Below are 17352 nucleotides of genomic sequence, written 5' to 3' on the forward strand. Positions count from 1 at the left end.
AAAACATTTATCAGACATTTCCACCCAGAGAGGAGATTTGCTGTTTTAGGGAAAAATGCAAATATTACTCAGCAGACCAAGGGCAAAGGAAATAGGAAATAGGCTAGAGAGTTCTCTGAAATAATCTGTCAACGAAATGTGAGAAAACATACTCGTGTGTTGGCAATTCTTTTATTTTAAAGCCTTCCACAACTCAAGACCCTTTTGCAGCATTGTGCCATTATCTGAAAGTTGGCTACTTCCAATTCAAACTTCTTCAAGGTAGGATAAAAAGCTTAATTTGGTTCCTATCATGACATATCATTTGCATGTTTATTATTTGAGCCTTAGGAATAACTCATAGGAAAACCATGAGCTTATCACGGAAACAATACATCTTAGAAATGGTGTAACAGTTGACTTTGCTGCTTTTTACAGCCTGCAGAGAAACACCAAGGATTCAGTCAAAATTTTTTAGGAGTCTCTCTAGATAAAAAGGCAGAGTACACCCGCCAGTGTTCGGACAAGGGGTGGAGCAGTCCTTTCGGTAGCCGATGCAGAGAAGAGGAAACATACTCCTTGTACGCAACGCTAAACTTGTATGTGGGTAGAGAAAAAGGCTGTGCTTTGAACTCTGCATTTTTAACCTTGAAATACTTGAATATACTTGAAATGTCAAGAATGCCTTAATTACAAGTGTATATTTTAGAACATATAGATTACAGTTAACTTTCAAAGAAATTCAACCTCATTAATGATTTAAATTACAGGTAATAAAGCTGCTTGTAAGAGTGAAGACAAAATATATGCTTATTAACATTTATCTATTTTTATCATAATATTATTGGTCAAATGAACAGAACTGTAAGTCCTTATACAGGGGAATATACTAACAACCCTTCCTTCAGCCATATTTTTTCTTCTCCACTTTAATAATAACAAAAACCCCAAAACTTTCTCCAAGGTAAAAACGAAAGTTAGAAATCACAGCTGCTGCAATTAGAGTTGCATTATCTTTTGGACTCCGGTGTCCTTGAGTTCTTATTCAACAAAATATTACTGGAATTGTAGTAATGCCCTCAGTTTGACAGATGCTTTCCAGGCTTATCTGAAAACACAGTGGGAAAGAGAGAGAAGCACATTATATGGAATATTCACACTGTTTAATTCCAGATACCAATAATATGAAACGAAGCTCTCTAGGTGCCTCAGCAGAAAAAGAGAGGCTCCTCCAGAGGGTTATTTAGGGCAATTAAATTAGGCCCGTTGTTCTGAATTGCACTTGAAAGGCTCATAAAGCCAGGAAAGTGAGTATGTCCTACAACGTCTGGTATCAAGAATACACGAAAAAAATTGCAAGCCAGGAAGAAGCAATATGCTAGGAAAATAATTAGCATGATTGCGATCTTGCACTCAACTGGGTGCTTGTCTTTGTATACCTGCTCTCCTGTCTCCATTGTTCACTGTTTGTATCTTTTCCCTCACACTACTTTCTGGTTTAAACTACGGTACCATGTGTTCCTCACCATTTCCTTAATTTATAACATAGATAAATAAATGACTTCATCAAGAAGAATTCAACTAGATAGTGTACTCACATGCCTAAATGCTTACAACATTTCTGAAGTAGGCTTTAATTTATTGTACATGAACAGAGGAAGTGGATCTTTATAAAGCATCTCCTCAGTAAGGAAAAAACAGTTTAAAAGTATCTCATTCATAAAGCTTGATAACATCAAGAAAGCTAAAATGACCATGGCTGATGCAGATAAATGTGACACTAAAACAGTGAGAATGCAACAGAATTGAAGAGTGGGGTGTAAGTACAGAAGCAATAGAAACTTGGTTTTGTTGAAAGAGAAAAGGACAAAGAAATTACACAAATTAGTTGGGAGATGTGATCACATCAGAAAGCATTAAAGATGTTCTCAGTAGCTTTGTTTTTATTTCTGTAATTCATTATGCTTCACTTGGCAATACTGGGAGGACTGTGAGGGGTTCCCTGCGTCGTATGGTCGATTCCTGGGTACGCACCGATTCTGCAGGGTGCGGATGCTCTGCGGCCCTGGCTCCACGATGCACGTCCTGGCAGCTTCTCTAAAGCAGAAGTGAGAGCCCCGCAGCCCTGAACCTGCCCATTGCGCACACCAGGGGACTGGCTGGACTATTCTAGTACTGGCTTGTTTTCCAACTATTCCTTTGAAAGGAAACCTGAGCGCACAATAGAGCAGAGCACCGTGTGGTTTCCTCCCATGCAGAAGCAGGATGCAGCAAAGCGTGCCTGGAGAGCAGCATGGGGAGTGCCTCCAGAACTGCTCTAAAGCGTAGACTCAGCCTGCATTGCCAGCATGTATCATAGCTCTGCCAAATCAATGAATGAAAAGGATGCTGAAGTAATCTGTATATGCACTTTTTATTTTTATTAATAAGTAAGTCAAATGGCTTGGCACAGAGGAAGGAGTTAAAAAAGGGTGAAGCTATATACATGAAGAGAATAATCCAGTTTCTTCCAAGTTTCATGACATTTATATATAATTAGAGTTGTATCTTTTTTAAACACTGGGTATCTTAAAGCTATGTAGGTAGTGATGACAGCTAACTATTCATATGCCTATGTGAAGTGAGAAATCAGATTCAGATACATTTCTCTAGGAGACTTCATTTAAAAAAAAAAAACGCACCACTTTGCTGGCAGTGTCAAAAAACCCACTAATCTTGTCTAATTCTCTTATGCAGTAGAGCTGACCCCCATTGGATCAGGTTTGGAGAATGAGTTTGGGAATATCAGGGGGATGATTTTCCCTCTTACTCTTCCTATAAATACTGCATGGATAACTATAAGGTTTAGGTTCAGTTGTAAGAACCACCAGACTGGTTGTTTATTTTTAAACAGTTAATTATTTCTACTATTAATTGTTGGTAGATATATTATGCCACCTACTGAAAAACAGACAACAAATTTTGCTTTTTGGTCCTGCAATTAAGAAAAAGATTTAACTATTTTTGTGAAAATCTGAACAATTTCTGACTCTAACAAGAACATAGCGCCTTTACTCACACTTAGAGCTTTACTGTCAAAAAAATAACAAACAAAAAATACCACTCAGAAAACACTTAGCATAGAGCAAGATAATGCATAATTTTAAGTATCGATTTCTGCAAATACTTACCATATCAAATAAGTCTTCTGTATTCATATGAGCACACTCTGAGGCAGAAAAACAAGAACTCAGTAACTACGTGTCTCTGACTCTTGGGGAACAGACCATTTTTCATTTGCAAACTGCCTGTTGACACAATTACAGCCATGAAGAGCAAGATTCCTTGACACTCTGTCTGTTCTGATGGGACATAACTGATTTAAACCTGTATGGAGTCAAATATACTTTCTGTAAATACAGAAAGTCAAAATAGGCAATGATGCCAGGATATGTGAAACAACCGAATCCACAGATGTCCATTTTGGAGAACAAGTTACTCCTGGGGCACAGAAGACATGAGTAATCTCTATATAAAATACACATATGTGATATATAGCTATTATAAAATTCCCAGTTAAACTCCTTTTACAATATGGTGCTATCCTATACCGGTACTAAACAAACTACCTTAGAAAACATCATCCTATATTTGTCTTATAATGAAATATCTAAAATATTTTTTAAAGTATTAGGCAGTGCTAACTTGTCATGGCATCCTACTATATATTAGACCAAACTGTGCAACAACAGTTTTGCACACTTTAGCAGTACCTACTTTGCCACAGAGCATAGAAGGATAAATTAATCCTTAGGGTAGCTATGTCCTCAGCACCTATATTCAAAAGTTTGACTCTACGAGTCTTCAAAAACACCAGATGAGACAGGATTGAATTATTTGACTTCAATATCAAGAAATAAAATTGCCCAATCTAAAGTATGCAACATTTGAATATTTGGTGCAGAAAGGGAGCAGGATTGTATACTTCTGTTTCTCTTAAGAAAATATGAAGTCTTTACATAAAACCTTGTTTACTACATGCTGGAAAATTATCTTGTCAAATAAGAAGACAGTGTCAGTTTTACTCCATTAGCTGAAGATACTATAAATTACATGGAAAATGTCCAAGGAATAATAATATCTAGTAACACCATGCCTTGGAGGAGTTCTGGGGTTTTTTCCTCTCTCTTTCTCTCTACATTGCATATCCAGCGTAGAGAATTTTTAGACAGAAAGGCCCCCAAATTTAGCCCACAGACTGAAGTGTAAATACCCAGAAGGGAAAATCAGCTCCATCAAAGTCTGTATGTCATATTACATTTACAACCAGATCCAAGTGTATGATGATTGGTATAACCTAATCTAGATCAGGCTCACTGAACAAGGTCAATGGGATGGAAGAATTGGTATCCCTCTCACTTTCCCTTACCAAAGAATACATACGTGCATCTGTTACAGCAGCAGGCAGTCTGGCCACCACTCTCATTTTTCCCTGTACGCAAATCCAACATAGCACCTTCTCTCAAACACTCTGGAGTGTATACTACAAATAACTCTGTATTATAAATAACCCGCAAAAATATGCATCAAAAAGATTTCAGTATCTTAAGGCAGCAGTCTGCTTAGTTTTGATGAAACTGTAGGAATTTTTAACTATATGACTTACTGTCTGAACTGAGCAGTGCACTAATTTTACTCTGCAACTCAACCTAAAAACGGCCAGTGCTGGATCTGTACAAATAAAATATGCAGATAAAGGTTGATTAGAGATTACAGTATTTTTAAGGCTCTTTGTAAACTTTAAACAATAACAATATTCATAAATGAGTGGATTCAAAAGTCACTGCGAAAGGGATAACCTCCATTAACTGCAGCAATCCTGCAGGTCCCGTTTCTCAGGGCAACCCTGGATTGTCACAGTGCATTTCGTGGATCTTTACAATTCCATGTGTAACAATTTAGAATCACAGAATCATTCAGGCTAGCAGGGCTCTCTGGACGTCCTAGTCCACCTAGCCCAACCTTCCTGTCAAAGCAGGGTCAGCTATGAAATAATAGCCAAAATGAAATTTTAGTAAGATCAGATACAGAAAGACATATGAAAATACCAGCAAAAAGATGACTTTGCCATAGATACTTACGTATCAGCTTTTCAATTAGCAACCTTTAATAATCTCTGGCACACGTTTGCCAAAATTAGGAACAAGAATGTTCTCTCTAAAAAGATTGAAGTCAATTTTGTTTCTATTTATTTTTAATCTATGACCATAAGGATGGTAAAAGAGAATGAACAGTCTACCTGGTTTGCAGTCTCGCAGAGGAAAGCAATGTGGTATCCCATGGTTCACACTGAGGTATGGAGACCTCTGTCTCTTTATCACGTATCTCTGACACATATCAGCAGTCTGGTTTATCGATACTGTAGAAAATAGCTAGACAATGTCACATTTTAGCTGTGGGCTGAAAGGATTGACTGAAGTTTCCATTAGACTGAAATGTTCTCCCTGTTCTTTGAACTACCCCCGGTCACGTGTTTGGGAGAACAAAACTCCTCATGATTCTCACAGGCGACCTGGTACAGCAGGATTTGGTGTGGCTTTACCATTAGATACAAAGGAATGTCAACCCCTCCCGCCCCTAGCAAAATCCAAAGAGAAAAGCAAACTGCAGTGCAAGTAATATTTCAGCTTTTAGTGTAAGGGATTTGAGTATCTTAATTTTATAAAAATGTTTTTTAAAAAATCTGATACTAAAACCTTGTATATTATAATCCAATACTCTTTTTCAGTTCCAATTTTTTCTTTTTTTCTTTATATTTTTTTCTCCTGTACCTACTGTTCACGCTGTCAACATTTCTTTGGTTCATTTCGGTTTTATCAGTATACTTAGAATTAGAAAATAAATCTACTCTATCAAAAAGCCTGAGACATGGAAACTTGTATAACAGCTTGTATTACACTACGTCAAAATGGAAAAGAACATGTGACACCGTTATCAACTTGCGATAGCTGACACAACACACATTAAGTCTCTGGAGATACCAGGAGCATACTGAAGCTACTCATGTAATACAAGCAGCAAATTGTATGCTAGCGTTCATAAAACAGCGAGCTAGCGTAGTCAAAGTAAATGGTTTAGAGCATGCCAGATACGTCATGGCAGATAAATAATCTGCAATGGCTAAGAACTTTTGTACTTGTGAGGATATCCTATTCAAGTAATTTGAAATACAATTCGATCCTTTTTTAATTTCCATTCTTGTTTTGGAAGGCATAAAGAAAAAGTATCTTTTAGAAAATAAGAAATTTGTCCACACTTCACTCGTGCGTGTTGACTTAATCCACACGTCAGTAAGTCACCAAAGGGCTTTTTCATTTTACATCCATCGCTATTTAGTGGGACAGAAGACGTCCCTGTTGCCCTCCTGCTATCAAAACCTTGCCACGCAAACCCGATGCAAGGTTAAACAGATCTGAATGCTTTGTGAGGTGAAAATCATGATGATACATCGATTATTTCCTTTTCCCTAACTATTTAGTTAAACTAGTTGCTTTTTCTCAGCATTCCACTAACTGTTTTTCGTTCAGACCTTACAAAAATCCTTTTAGCCCCACTGGTTCAAAACCTTGTCATTCCAAATCGCTCAGGACATCACTTCCCTCAACTTGCCTGGCTCCAGTACTCTACATCTTTCAGTTTACTGTCTTTCTCTGCTCCCTCACTCTACCAGTCTTGCAGAATCTCTCCTCCTCTCTAGCCGCTCCTCAACGGGAACAAGCAGCTTGTAGAGGAGGAGTAGAGAGCCGGGACAGAATCCTAACATTTTCCGCACAATTTAGTTTTCAAACTCCTGACAAGGGTAAACCATTTGGTATGACTGAAGCGAATAGAGATAATGAGAGTGATTGGCAATGAGTATCTAACTATGTGACAGCATTTGGAAGAAGAAATAACTATGAAGTTGAGCAGAGGTAGAAAACATGTACGAAGTAATTCTACATAACCCTAGAAAATGTCCGGAGGCTTTTTTTGAAACATGGTTTTCAGTACTTTTTCAGAAATTTTGTTCTTTGCTGACAGCAATATTTTTACTGTTTGGAGAACAGCATTTATTATTCATATTTTACTCAGTTATTCTGAGTTATTGTTATGAGTTATTCTGAGTTATTCACATTGGGTTGTTTATTCATCTTGTAAGGATTACAGTCTTTCTGTAAATGGTAAGAAAGAATTTGAATATATCACTTAGTTTCCTAAGTACATATCCAGTACAAAACCTTTACTAAAGAAAGAAAAAGCTGCATGGTTTTAGAGAACAGTAGATCAAAGCTGCCTGTGAAAAGGAATGGTGTCTAATAAGAGAACTGGGATTGCTTTCCAAAGACCAGTCTTAATCCTTTCATATAAAATTCATATATGGAAGTAAACTCGGGTCATGCTTCAAATAAGTTATTTCAGCAATTAAGTTCTGAAGTCTAACTTGAGTATTTGTCTAAAAATACTAAGCATGTGACCATAAAAAGCTTAAAACTGAGTTCCTTTAAATCCTAATGCATTATGGAGTATTATTTGAGATAGTCAGAAAAAAGGGCGATGAAAATGAATGCAGTATTGCTGAGACAGTTTGATGACTTTTTTTTTTAATATACTGTCTTTAAAGAATTAATGTTTGAACTCTGACTTTACTACACTAGGAAGCTGTGCACAAAGCGAGATCTCACTACGTATAGTGCAAGAGCTCATTTATTTGGTCACAAACATTTTCAAGACTTACACATTGAGACATTATGGAAGAGCCGGAAAATATAGGAAATAAAACCACTATCTGTTTTCATTCCTAATAGTGTAAAATCTCCTGCAAGAAGTGAGATCAAATACAAAAGATGTGGCATGATGTAACGTACTAAAGATACTAACTACTTTAACAGCAAGTTACCGACAATTATCCTTGGGTCTTGGATACTTATTCTCATCCTAAAATTGGGGGTTTTTTAAGCCATTAAGATCTTTTTAGCAGGGCTAAGTCTATTTGTAGTATAAAATGTATTTAACTGTGCCTCTAGTACTAATGCCATTCTTACAAGCAGTATTTTGGTAAATAGTGTCTCCTATTCAGTGAGCATGTAACCCTAAAAAACTAAAAATCAAGCCTAAGGTATAGAAAAGAAACAGGCTTCTGATCTATCCATTAAATAAAAGATTTCACTGTAACTACTCCATGCCTTTCTGCCCTAAGTATTTGGCTCTATGCATCCAAAGTCAGATAAAAATGATACTGATGGAGAAAGGATAAAAATATCGCTGTGTTTCCTTATTCGACAAAAGACAGAAGCAGAAGGAATCTATTTTATATGAAATTTACTTCCTCATTGTAACTTAGAGTTTGGAAACATCTTCATGAAGAAAGGAGATATGTAAGTCTTGCATTGCTTTAATAGATGCCGAAATTATTTTGTTGGTATCTGTTACTGAATTGCTAACAGAGAATTAGCTTCCAAGAGGAATTAAACAGTTGGAGGCCTTATTTGAAATTATAAGAAATAATAAGTCAGTCATTTAAGAAATCGATAAATTTTCCCTCCATGTAAACATCTCAGTGATACTTCTTTTAAATACATTTTGTTGAAAGCAGTGTTTCCTAGATAAGAAATAATAATTACAGTCTTTCATCTGTTTGGTTCATCTGCTCCTATAGTTAATTTCTCCTTCAGCATTTTAATTGACTGTCAGTACTCTTCATGCTGTGGGAAGCGTTAAGTCACAATAGATTTATAAATGTTACAACTGTATTTTAAGAGGGTCCAGTAGGGTTGTTATTATTATGCTGTTGTAACAGGAAGAGAGCTAGCTTATGTTTAAATGGATTTGTTCAGTTTAGAAAATTCATTGTTTGGAAACAACCTATTTTAATGACTTTGTGAAACATAATGCAGACCGAGGAAATGGCAGCATGCTTATGAAGCCATTACCGTGTGTCCCATGGTTCCCCTCATCTCGTTCGTGCCCTGCTCTGAGGGTTCATTATCATCACACAGAATTAATGTGCTCTGTTCTGCTGAACTCACAACACAATATGCTGAACACAAAGCTCTGTGAACAGCTCATGGCTGAGCTAATAAATCCAGCCTTTCAGCTGTTCTAGTGTTTACGGTGTAAACACAACCCAACTGTCCCCTTGCCCTTGCTTTGACAAAGGATGTTAAGCATCGATACAACAATAACTTCTAAACCTCATCCCACTCCTTGGAGATGTTTTTCCCTAAAATGTGCTCCTGCTTTTCTGTAAGCCGTCAGGGTTTCTGTACCTCCTCCAACCTGGCCTATTTTTAAAAGCCAAACAGAAGTCTCTGTCTCGTGCTTCAGTAGACCTTTGTGGTTTTTAAAGTCATTGTTGCAGGTTCTACTATCTCTAGAAGGCCGTACAACAGCTTCCTGACAGCTTGTTTGAAGGATTTTCTACTTCCTCCAATTTTTTCTCAGCACCTTGGTAGATTTACTTCTTAACTGATTACATTACTATGTAATATAGACGCTTCAAAAAAGTTTCACTAGAAAGACTTATTTTCCACCAAATCTTATACAACAAACATTATTACTGTGCTGAAGGAAAGTACAAACCTGGCAACAACTTACCTACAACTGATTATCCATCTAGCATTATACATCTTTGAACTTGGAATGATTAACCCAAAACATGTGAGAACAGACCGCTATTTCTTTCTTCTCAGAGATATTTAATTTTTGTAATACAACTGTAATAATTTGGGAAAAAAAGTGTTTTCAAAATGCAATATATATCTATTTTAGTTTCTAGAAGTAACTTCATATAAGTAAGAGACGGTTTTGTATTTGTTCCAAAGGCATTTGTATTACTTAAACAGCTAGATTATAATTTTTATGTCATTTAAAAACCCCTCCAAGTTGATCTCACTATGTTTCCTATTTAGACAATCACATAATCCTCAAGAAACTGTGTTTCTAAACAAGGGTACAGTTCTTAAGATGAAGCATCTGCAGGTTATTCTACTAAAATGCACAGTACAGCTAAAACCTGTTTGTTTTTAACTGATGCTGGAATAAAACCAAGACTACAGTTTGCCTCCTTGTTGCAAATACTAACAAATAGGTAGAGATGTAGTTTTTAAAAAAATTATCTCTGTTTTATTCATCTTAAAATGGACTGTCCAGCTCTGGTCTTTTCCTTTGGAGCATACTGGGCTAGTGACACACTTTCTCCTTAAACACAAATGACACTGAAATATTTCAGCACTACAAATAATGCAGAATGACCTCTATGAGAACCAACTGAAAACCCAGGACCATTCAGTCATCACATCCCCTAGAAGATTTTTGGCCACCGTTTCAGTTAGCTTTGACCTCAGAGAGCATCAACTGCCATGCCAGGAGGTTGGCAGTGCTGGCAATGGAGCTCCAGGAACCTCCAGTTCCAGAGATCCTTAAACAGAAAGGCCTTAATTGACAGATAAAGACCCAAAAAAGACAGTGGCAGGATTTCTAGGATTATTAGTGCCATTAGTGATATTATCAGGATTAGCAATGCTTCCTCCTGTTTTTCTTTGCGCTCTCAGGATTGAAGGAATGGTAGTAAGGGCAAAGTTAAATTTTATTCAGCCAGGAATATCGCAGAACTAATCCCAGAAAATAACCTGTTCGTGGACAGAAAATCCTACATTTTCTTCTGATGTCTAACTTAAAGCCATTTAGGAATACTTCAGCCTGGGAACAGACATGGCAGTGGGGCCATCAAAATCTCCCCTCATGATTAGGAATTCGACGAGCTGCATGAATGTCAGACCACAAGCCTACTAGATGAATGCCTACAGAAAGCCCCAGTGACTGAATTAAAACTATTTCTCAGAGAGCAAAAGAACTGTTTCCTGGACTGGTTTTGTCACCTGTCCATCCTGGCATGGAAAAAAGAAAGATATTGGTGTATGCTGAACGGGAAAGAGCGTGACAAGCAAGACTGAATGAGTCCTGTGAGTACAGGACTGCTACAAGCCTGAAAGCAAGAATGGGAATTGATTGGAAACTTTAAGTATTTCTTGAATGAGGTCCATATGAAATTTGAAAAGATGAGTCTTGCACGCCATGAGCTACAAATGTAAGTCCCTTCTGAAGGATCTGGTAATGATGATAGTAACTAGGATTATCATCCTGAAATCAGGTGAAATTGGATCTCTTTATACCACAGAACAGATTAATGGTTTGCAGCAGATAAGTTACTTCTAAACCCCTTCTCTAATTTACATAAAGTAATTAATATTCTGAAAGAATGTTGTCTGGTATATCGGTGGAAATATAATTAACAAAATCAACACAGCATTTACAGCAGTATTTGTTTTGATAAACAACAAAATCTGCTGAAGACAATGTTTTTGGAATAAATTGGTATTTGGTTTTTGGTTTTTGTTTTTTTTTTAATGGATGGCATGAGTTGGCCTAAAAGCTTGATTATCATTCAGGATTTTAATTACAGCCATAGAAATGAATGCTTGCAAATTCCAACAATAGCTGTCGACTTTTTCAGTCTTAATCACTCTTCCCACACTGTAGGGAATATATTTTAAAAAGTATTTATTGTTTAAACAGTGATTCACCCTATAGTGCAGGAAATCCCTCAGAAAGATCAATAAAATCTTAACCCCAAGGGGCTTGACCAAGGCTGACTAGCAGATAAACTACAGATGATGCTCAGAACCAGTTTAGTATGAAAAACTAAATTCAACTTAAAAAACTCTCCTGGTACAAATACTGCCTCTAAAATTGTGTCTGCTTTAACCTCTATGGAGGATTAATGGCTTTCTACTCCTGAAAAGCAACAAAAGCCTCTCTCATTGTCTAAGGCAAACCCACAGAACATTTCAGTCATGTACCATTTTCAGGTCCTTTAAATGTCTTTCTTTTGTTGGCATCCATAATGATAATAATTTTCAGTACTGTTTGTTCTATATTAAAAGCTGCTGAAGTTTAATATTCTCCACTAAAAGTACATTCAGAATTATTTTTCTACCAGTTGGTACATTTTAACAGTGCTTACAGCATTCATCTCTGGACTGAGCTGAAAGCCATAAAGAATAACAGGAATTCTTGCATTAGTACTCCAAGCTATTTTGTTTGCCATCCTTCTCTTTCATTTGGTTTTGTTGACTTGAACAATGTCAATAGAAGAAGAAAACAAATTATAAAGAATATTTCTGAAGTCAAAGGGGGAAGGATTTAAAAAATAAAGAAACTCCTGATATTTCCTTTGCTATGCTTTTTTTCTTTAACCTTAAATATGACACATTTGTTGCTTTAGTATGTATTATCCAGCTTGTGCATAGATCTTTATGCTTGACCTAATTACTTTTTACCAGAGTATGCATTTATAAAGTGTGCATGGCTTACACTCAGGGATCTCAGAAGAACTGCAAGTTCTTATTTTTATGCAAGAATTCAACATGTGTTTTGGGGGTTTTTTTGGTTGTTAAACCAATAGCTCTGTGGAGTGATATCTTCCTTGAGTTTCTTTTTACACTCCATACATTTCAGTCTGAAATTAGAAAGAAAAGACGTTCTCATTTATAGTTTGTCTTATATTGGCCTGCTTTAGAGTTCTTGTTTTATTCAAGTCCATCTTCAAACTAGTGAGCAACTCCACAGCAGGATCTGCCACTATGAGAACATGAGGACGGTCATCGAGGCTGAGACCAAAAGTTTCCTCTCGCAGTGACCAAAAGCAGATACCAGAAAAGCGCGCAACAGCAGAGCAAGCATACGGCTGAATGTCCCCAGAGCTAGATGTGGTTTCTTTCCCTGTAAACTTGTCCAATCTTTCTTTAAGTCCTTGTTAGCTTTTAGCGTCCCTTTCCCAGGAGTACTACAGTCTATTTCCTTCTCATGTAAAAAACCTCTCTTCCCTAGTACTTAATCAGAGCAACACATAGTATTCAAGAAGCAAGTGAATCTTTAATTCACTCATTGGCATAACGTTTTCTTCTCTATTTCTTTTCAAATAATCCCTAATTATGTAGAAAATATTATTAACAATAAATGTTATAGATTTTATCTTTTTGCAGTGATTTTTACATTTTCATGGGACTATAACCATAACTCAGGATCTTGCTCCTTGGTAGTAACCCACAACTCGGAGCCCGTCATTTCGTCAGTGCATAATCTGACATTTCTCTGTATTGAATCTCATCTGCCATTTCATTGACCAGTTACTGAGCTTTGCTGACTTGTTCAAATCTACAATGCCTCACCGCCAGGCCCCGACTTTGCTATCCTGCTACTCAGCATCATCAGGAAACTTTACCAACTTATAATTCAAATCCTTTCCCCAATTGTTATAAATATGCTGGACAGCAAAGGTCCAAGCACAAAGACTCATGTAACTCTACTAATAATTTCCCCCAAGGCTAAAAATGACCTTTTACTCCTACCTCTTGTTTCCCACTTTAGCCAATTATTTATCCATTTATGTACCTTCCTTCTTATCCCATTGCTGTATAGTTTCCTTAAAACACTTTATCCTTTTCAAAAGCTGTTTAGGAATCCATGTAAGCTACATAAATAAGACCATGCTTTCTGAACCCATCAAAAAACTCGTAAGTATTTTGGGTCATAATTTTCCTTCTTTCCAAATACAGCAAATTTGTCCATGTGTATACTAATTCTATCTTTAGAAATAATACATTTGACAAAAACATGAAATACATAGGCTTGTATTTCCCTGAATCTAGGAGGTTTCAATAAGGCATGGAAAAAAAAAAAAAAGAAGTCTAACCGCAATGGGGAGCAGAGAGTATGACAGATTAGCAGCAAAGCAGCGGACTGACTAATAAGCAGGATGCCTGTAGTCCATTTATAGACTGACGTCGTTCTCTGTAAGACTTTTCTGTTTTTACGTACAAGAGGATACGCAGACCAGGAAATATGCAGGTGTGACACTTGGAAACAAACAGCAGGAGCTGTAAACACATTGATTCAGTAATTATTGGTGCTCGTGTGCGTGCTTAATGTAAGGATAAAATGAGGAATCGATCGGAAACTGCGATGCAGCATAGATAATAGCAGGTAAGAAAACATGGGAAATGAAGAGCTGTAGCTTGGCTTCTCTGGCTTACAGGTGAAAAGTCAGACTTTCAATGCTGTTTATCAGTCACAGTATAATTCTTGCTACCTCAGATGCAATGTCAGATAAATGTATTTCCATGGCAAATCCAACCTTGAATCAGGTTCTGCTGTTTTTTAAAGCCTGCCTATGCCTTTCCTTGAAAAATATTCTGGAAAAACCCCACCATATTTGAGTACATGTTTTAATGATGCATAACACTGGCATCTAGATACTTTTCAGGACTACAAAAAGATCTGTTTGCAGTGCTATGATGCCACATCCAGGACAAAAAGCTGTATTATTTCACTACCAAGTGATTTTGGGAATGTCTTAGAATAGCCAAACAGACAAATCCAACTAGCAGTGTTTGTATTCTGGGCTCTTTCAGAAAGCTGTGTTGCCCTCCACTCCCCAGCTACAGGGTTAACATTTATTTCTTCTTTTCCAGCTTTGTCCCTTGCTCTCTACTGATATTTTCATAAGCAGCCAACAGAAAGATTTTGTTTTCTTCGTTAGGCATCTTTCCTAAATATCAATTAACATCAACTTCTATTTAGCCATTTATTTTGAAGAAATTAATACCATTTACATTTTTACTTCAAATGATATTATTGTATTTTAAAATGTCTAAACTTCTACAAGGAAGCACTGCTCTATAACGAGATGGTTTCTAAAATGTCAGTACTCATCAGTGTTTCAGCAAATACGGACTGGTACAACTATCACAGTTCTAAGTGCTAATGCTTTTGCTAGTATTTAATTACCAAAAAAGTTTCTTTTGGTCATAGGAACTACTAGTCTAGAAACACATTTACAAATCATCTCACATTCATATTCTCTGGCTTGGAGGCATTTGAGCTTACTCGCTCAAATCAAATATGTAAATAAGAACCCAGGACAACCGTTTCTCAGTTTGTCCTTTGACTTTCATGTGAACAGGGTTGGGTTCTAATAGCTGAATTTTAAAGAAAAAACTGTGGGTCAGAGCTGCTAGCTTTATTAAGATAAAACTAGTCCTACTGAAATATGACGTGCTTCTTCTAGTTACAGACAGCATTTAATTTTTGTACTTTTTAGCCAGTTCTCACTCTATCATGTGTGCAAATGAAATACAGCATATGTAATTGAATTAACGTGAAATTCTCATCAAATAAAAAAGTACTTTTAGACAGACTTCAGAAGAGAGCCTTTGGTAGAAATGCAAAGATAGCATGTTGAATACTTGCTCTGAAGTGCATGAGGTTCTCACTCAAAGTGCTATTTTCTCACCTATCTGAAACTCGGGATTCTCTATCACACAGAAAGATGTCTGACATGTATCTACCCAAATCCTACTATTACACAACGAACCCCGTTTATAATCTTTTCATTTTAATTTAAAACATGTTCCTGAAGAAAAAACTCCCTTTTATCATGCTGGTTTTGCTAAGACTGTGATGTTTCTTTCACCATTTATTATTGAAATTGAAACTGAATAGCCTACAGATGCATCATAATGAACACTAGCTATATACAATCTATCTCCAGGCTGTCCAACAAGGTGACACTGAAAGACTTAAAATTAAAGTTGTATAAAATTGTCTTTCTCACTGAGCTCTAAGGTATGAAACAGTTCATGTTTTGACAGCTTATTTAACAGGCTTTGCTAACTTCACAGGCAGTTTTATCTTTGGCCATAAAGCAATGTAACTGGAGTCAACCAGTTCCAGAAGGAAGAAAATGACTGAAAAAATGATATAAGAAATAGTAAAAATGCATACACTATGAAAAGAAAGGAAAAAAACCCCTATTTTCTAAAATAAAATAAATCATTTCAAGTTTAAGCTTCATTCTTCCTTCTGCAACAGCTCTAACATTCAATGCAATTTGCTGAAAACACTTGTTATTCTAAGGCACATACCATGACTGTGTCACAATTTTCCTGTCTAATTAAATAGAAACAGCTTTCTGAGTCATATCCAAAGAGGCACTGGAGTCTTGCTAATACACTCTCACACGTGCACGTGTTGGAAAGGCTTTCACTCTAAAATAGCCTTTTATCTATTCTCACGTGGCTAAACATCTCACGTCTCTGCATTTCTTTTCTGAAAATTCCCCTTTAACCCTTAGTTCAATATTTCATACAGCCTTGAAGAGTAACCTTGAACAGTTTCTTTCATGGAAAGTTTTGTATTCTGTATATGACTTAAACAGGTTTAAAATTTTGAAGGAGAAAAAAAATATATGACCAGAAAAACTAATCTATAGCTAAATTAATCCAAAAAGTCTGTTTCCATTGTGCAAGAGGCAGTATTAGAGAAAATATTTGCTGAAAGACATGGATAAACATGGAGCTATCTCCATCAGATAAACAATGTATGAAAGAATATCAGTAAGAAGTAGTATACTAAGCCACAAAATATTATTTAAGTGTTCAGCCCTGTAATTACTCTTCATGATTAAAAAAGCTTTGCACAAAACGCTTAAAATCTAACTATTCAATTACCCTGTGTATTTTAATTTTCTCTTTAGTAATATTTCAGAATTTATGAGATTTTTCCCTGAATGTTTCATGCAAATATAACAATAGGTTGTAATTAAAAAGGTATTCCTATGTATATGTTGGGATGAAGTTGTGATGCTTTCATTGTACACGCAGTACAGGGATTACTGCAAAAATATCACCAGAAAAGGGGGGGTGGGGGGAAGAAAAGTATAGCTATCAAAATAAATTAATCCCATCCCTCTCTAATTTTCTTACTGGAGAGAGCTCATCTTATGCAGTGATTATTTAGGAAGAACAAGGAAAAATTACATGTAGTCTGCTTACTGTTTTAAAACTGAAGTTGCCTACAAATTTAAAATACTGCTTTGTACATCATGCTAATATTTTGGAACAGCTGAGTAGCTTTGATTATATATTAAAGAGACCAGGACTTTCAAACTGGGTGTTTTTTAATCTGTCCTCCAGGAAAGAAGAATCTGGTACTCAGAACAGAGCGAACAAAACATCTATGTTTGTAGGTACAGTGCCCAGAAACATTCTCATTAAAAACCAGACCAGAATAGGAAAAACAGTATTTGTGCCTGCTTTTCATACAAAACTAAGTGGTTCAAGTATTGCCCCCAGGTGTGATGACCTATTCTATGCTGTTCTTAGCCTGATGCAAAGCCATCGTCCTGGGAGAGGGCTGTATATAATTATCAGATATTATCATCATCAGATTACCAACTGCTCTGGGGTAAACGTCACTAACCTTCCTGTAGCTAGATCAATGCACGATCAAGTGCGT

The 17352-nt window shown here is 36.4% G+C and overlaps 1 protein-coding gene across 1 annotated transcript in view; it reads left to right on the plus strand.

Moving 5' to 3' along the window:
• The first annotated feature begins 203 nt into the window (after window positions 1-203).
• The window catches only part of KLHL4 (kelch like family member 4), an 88947-nt gene continuing 71798 nt past the window's right edge, over window positions 204-17352 (plus strand). Inside the window, exon 1 of the mRNA XM_054839925.1 lies at window positions 204-261. The gene's annotated coding sequence lies outside the window, so the exon portion shown is untranslated. The remainder of the gene's footprint in view (window positions 262-17352) is intronic.

This window comes from Grus americana, chromosome 12 (assembly GCF_028858705.1).
Source record: "Grus americana isolate bGruAme1 chromosome 12, bGruAme1.mat, whole genome shotgun sequence".
In the NCBI taxonomy this organism is placed as follows: domain Eukaryota; kingdom Metazoa; phylum Chordata; class Aves; order Gruiformes; family Gruidae; genus Grus; species Grus americana.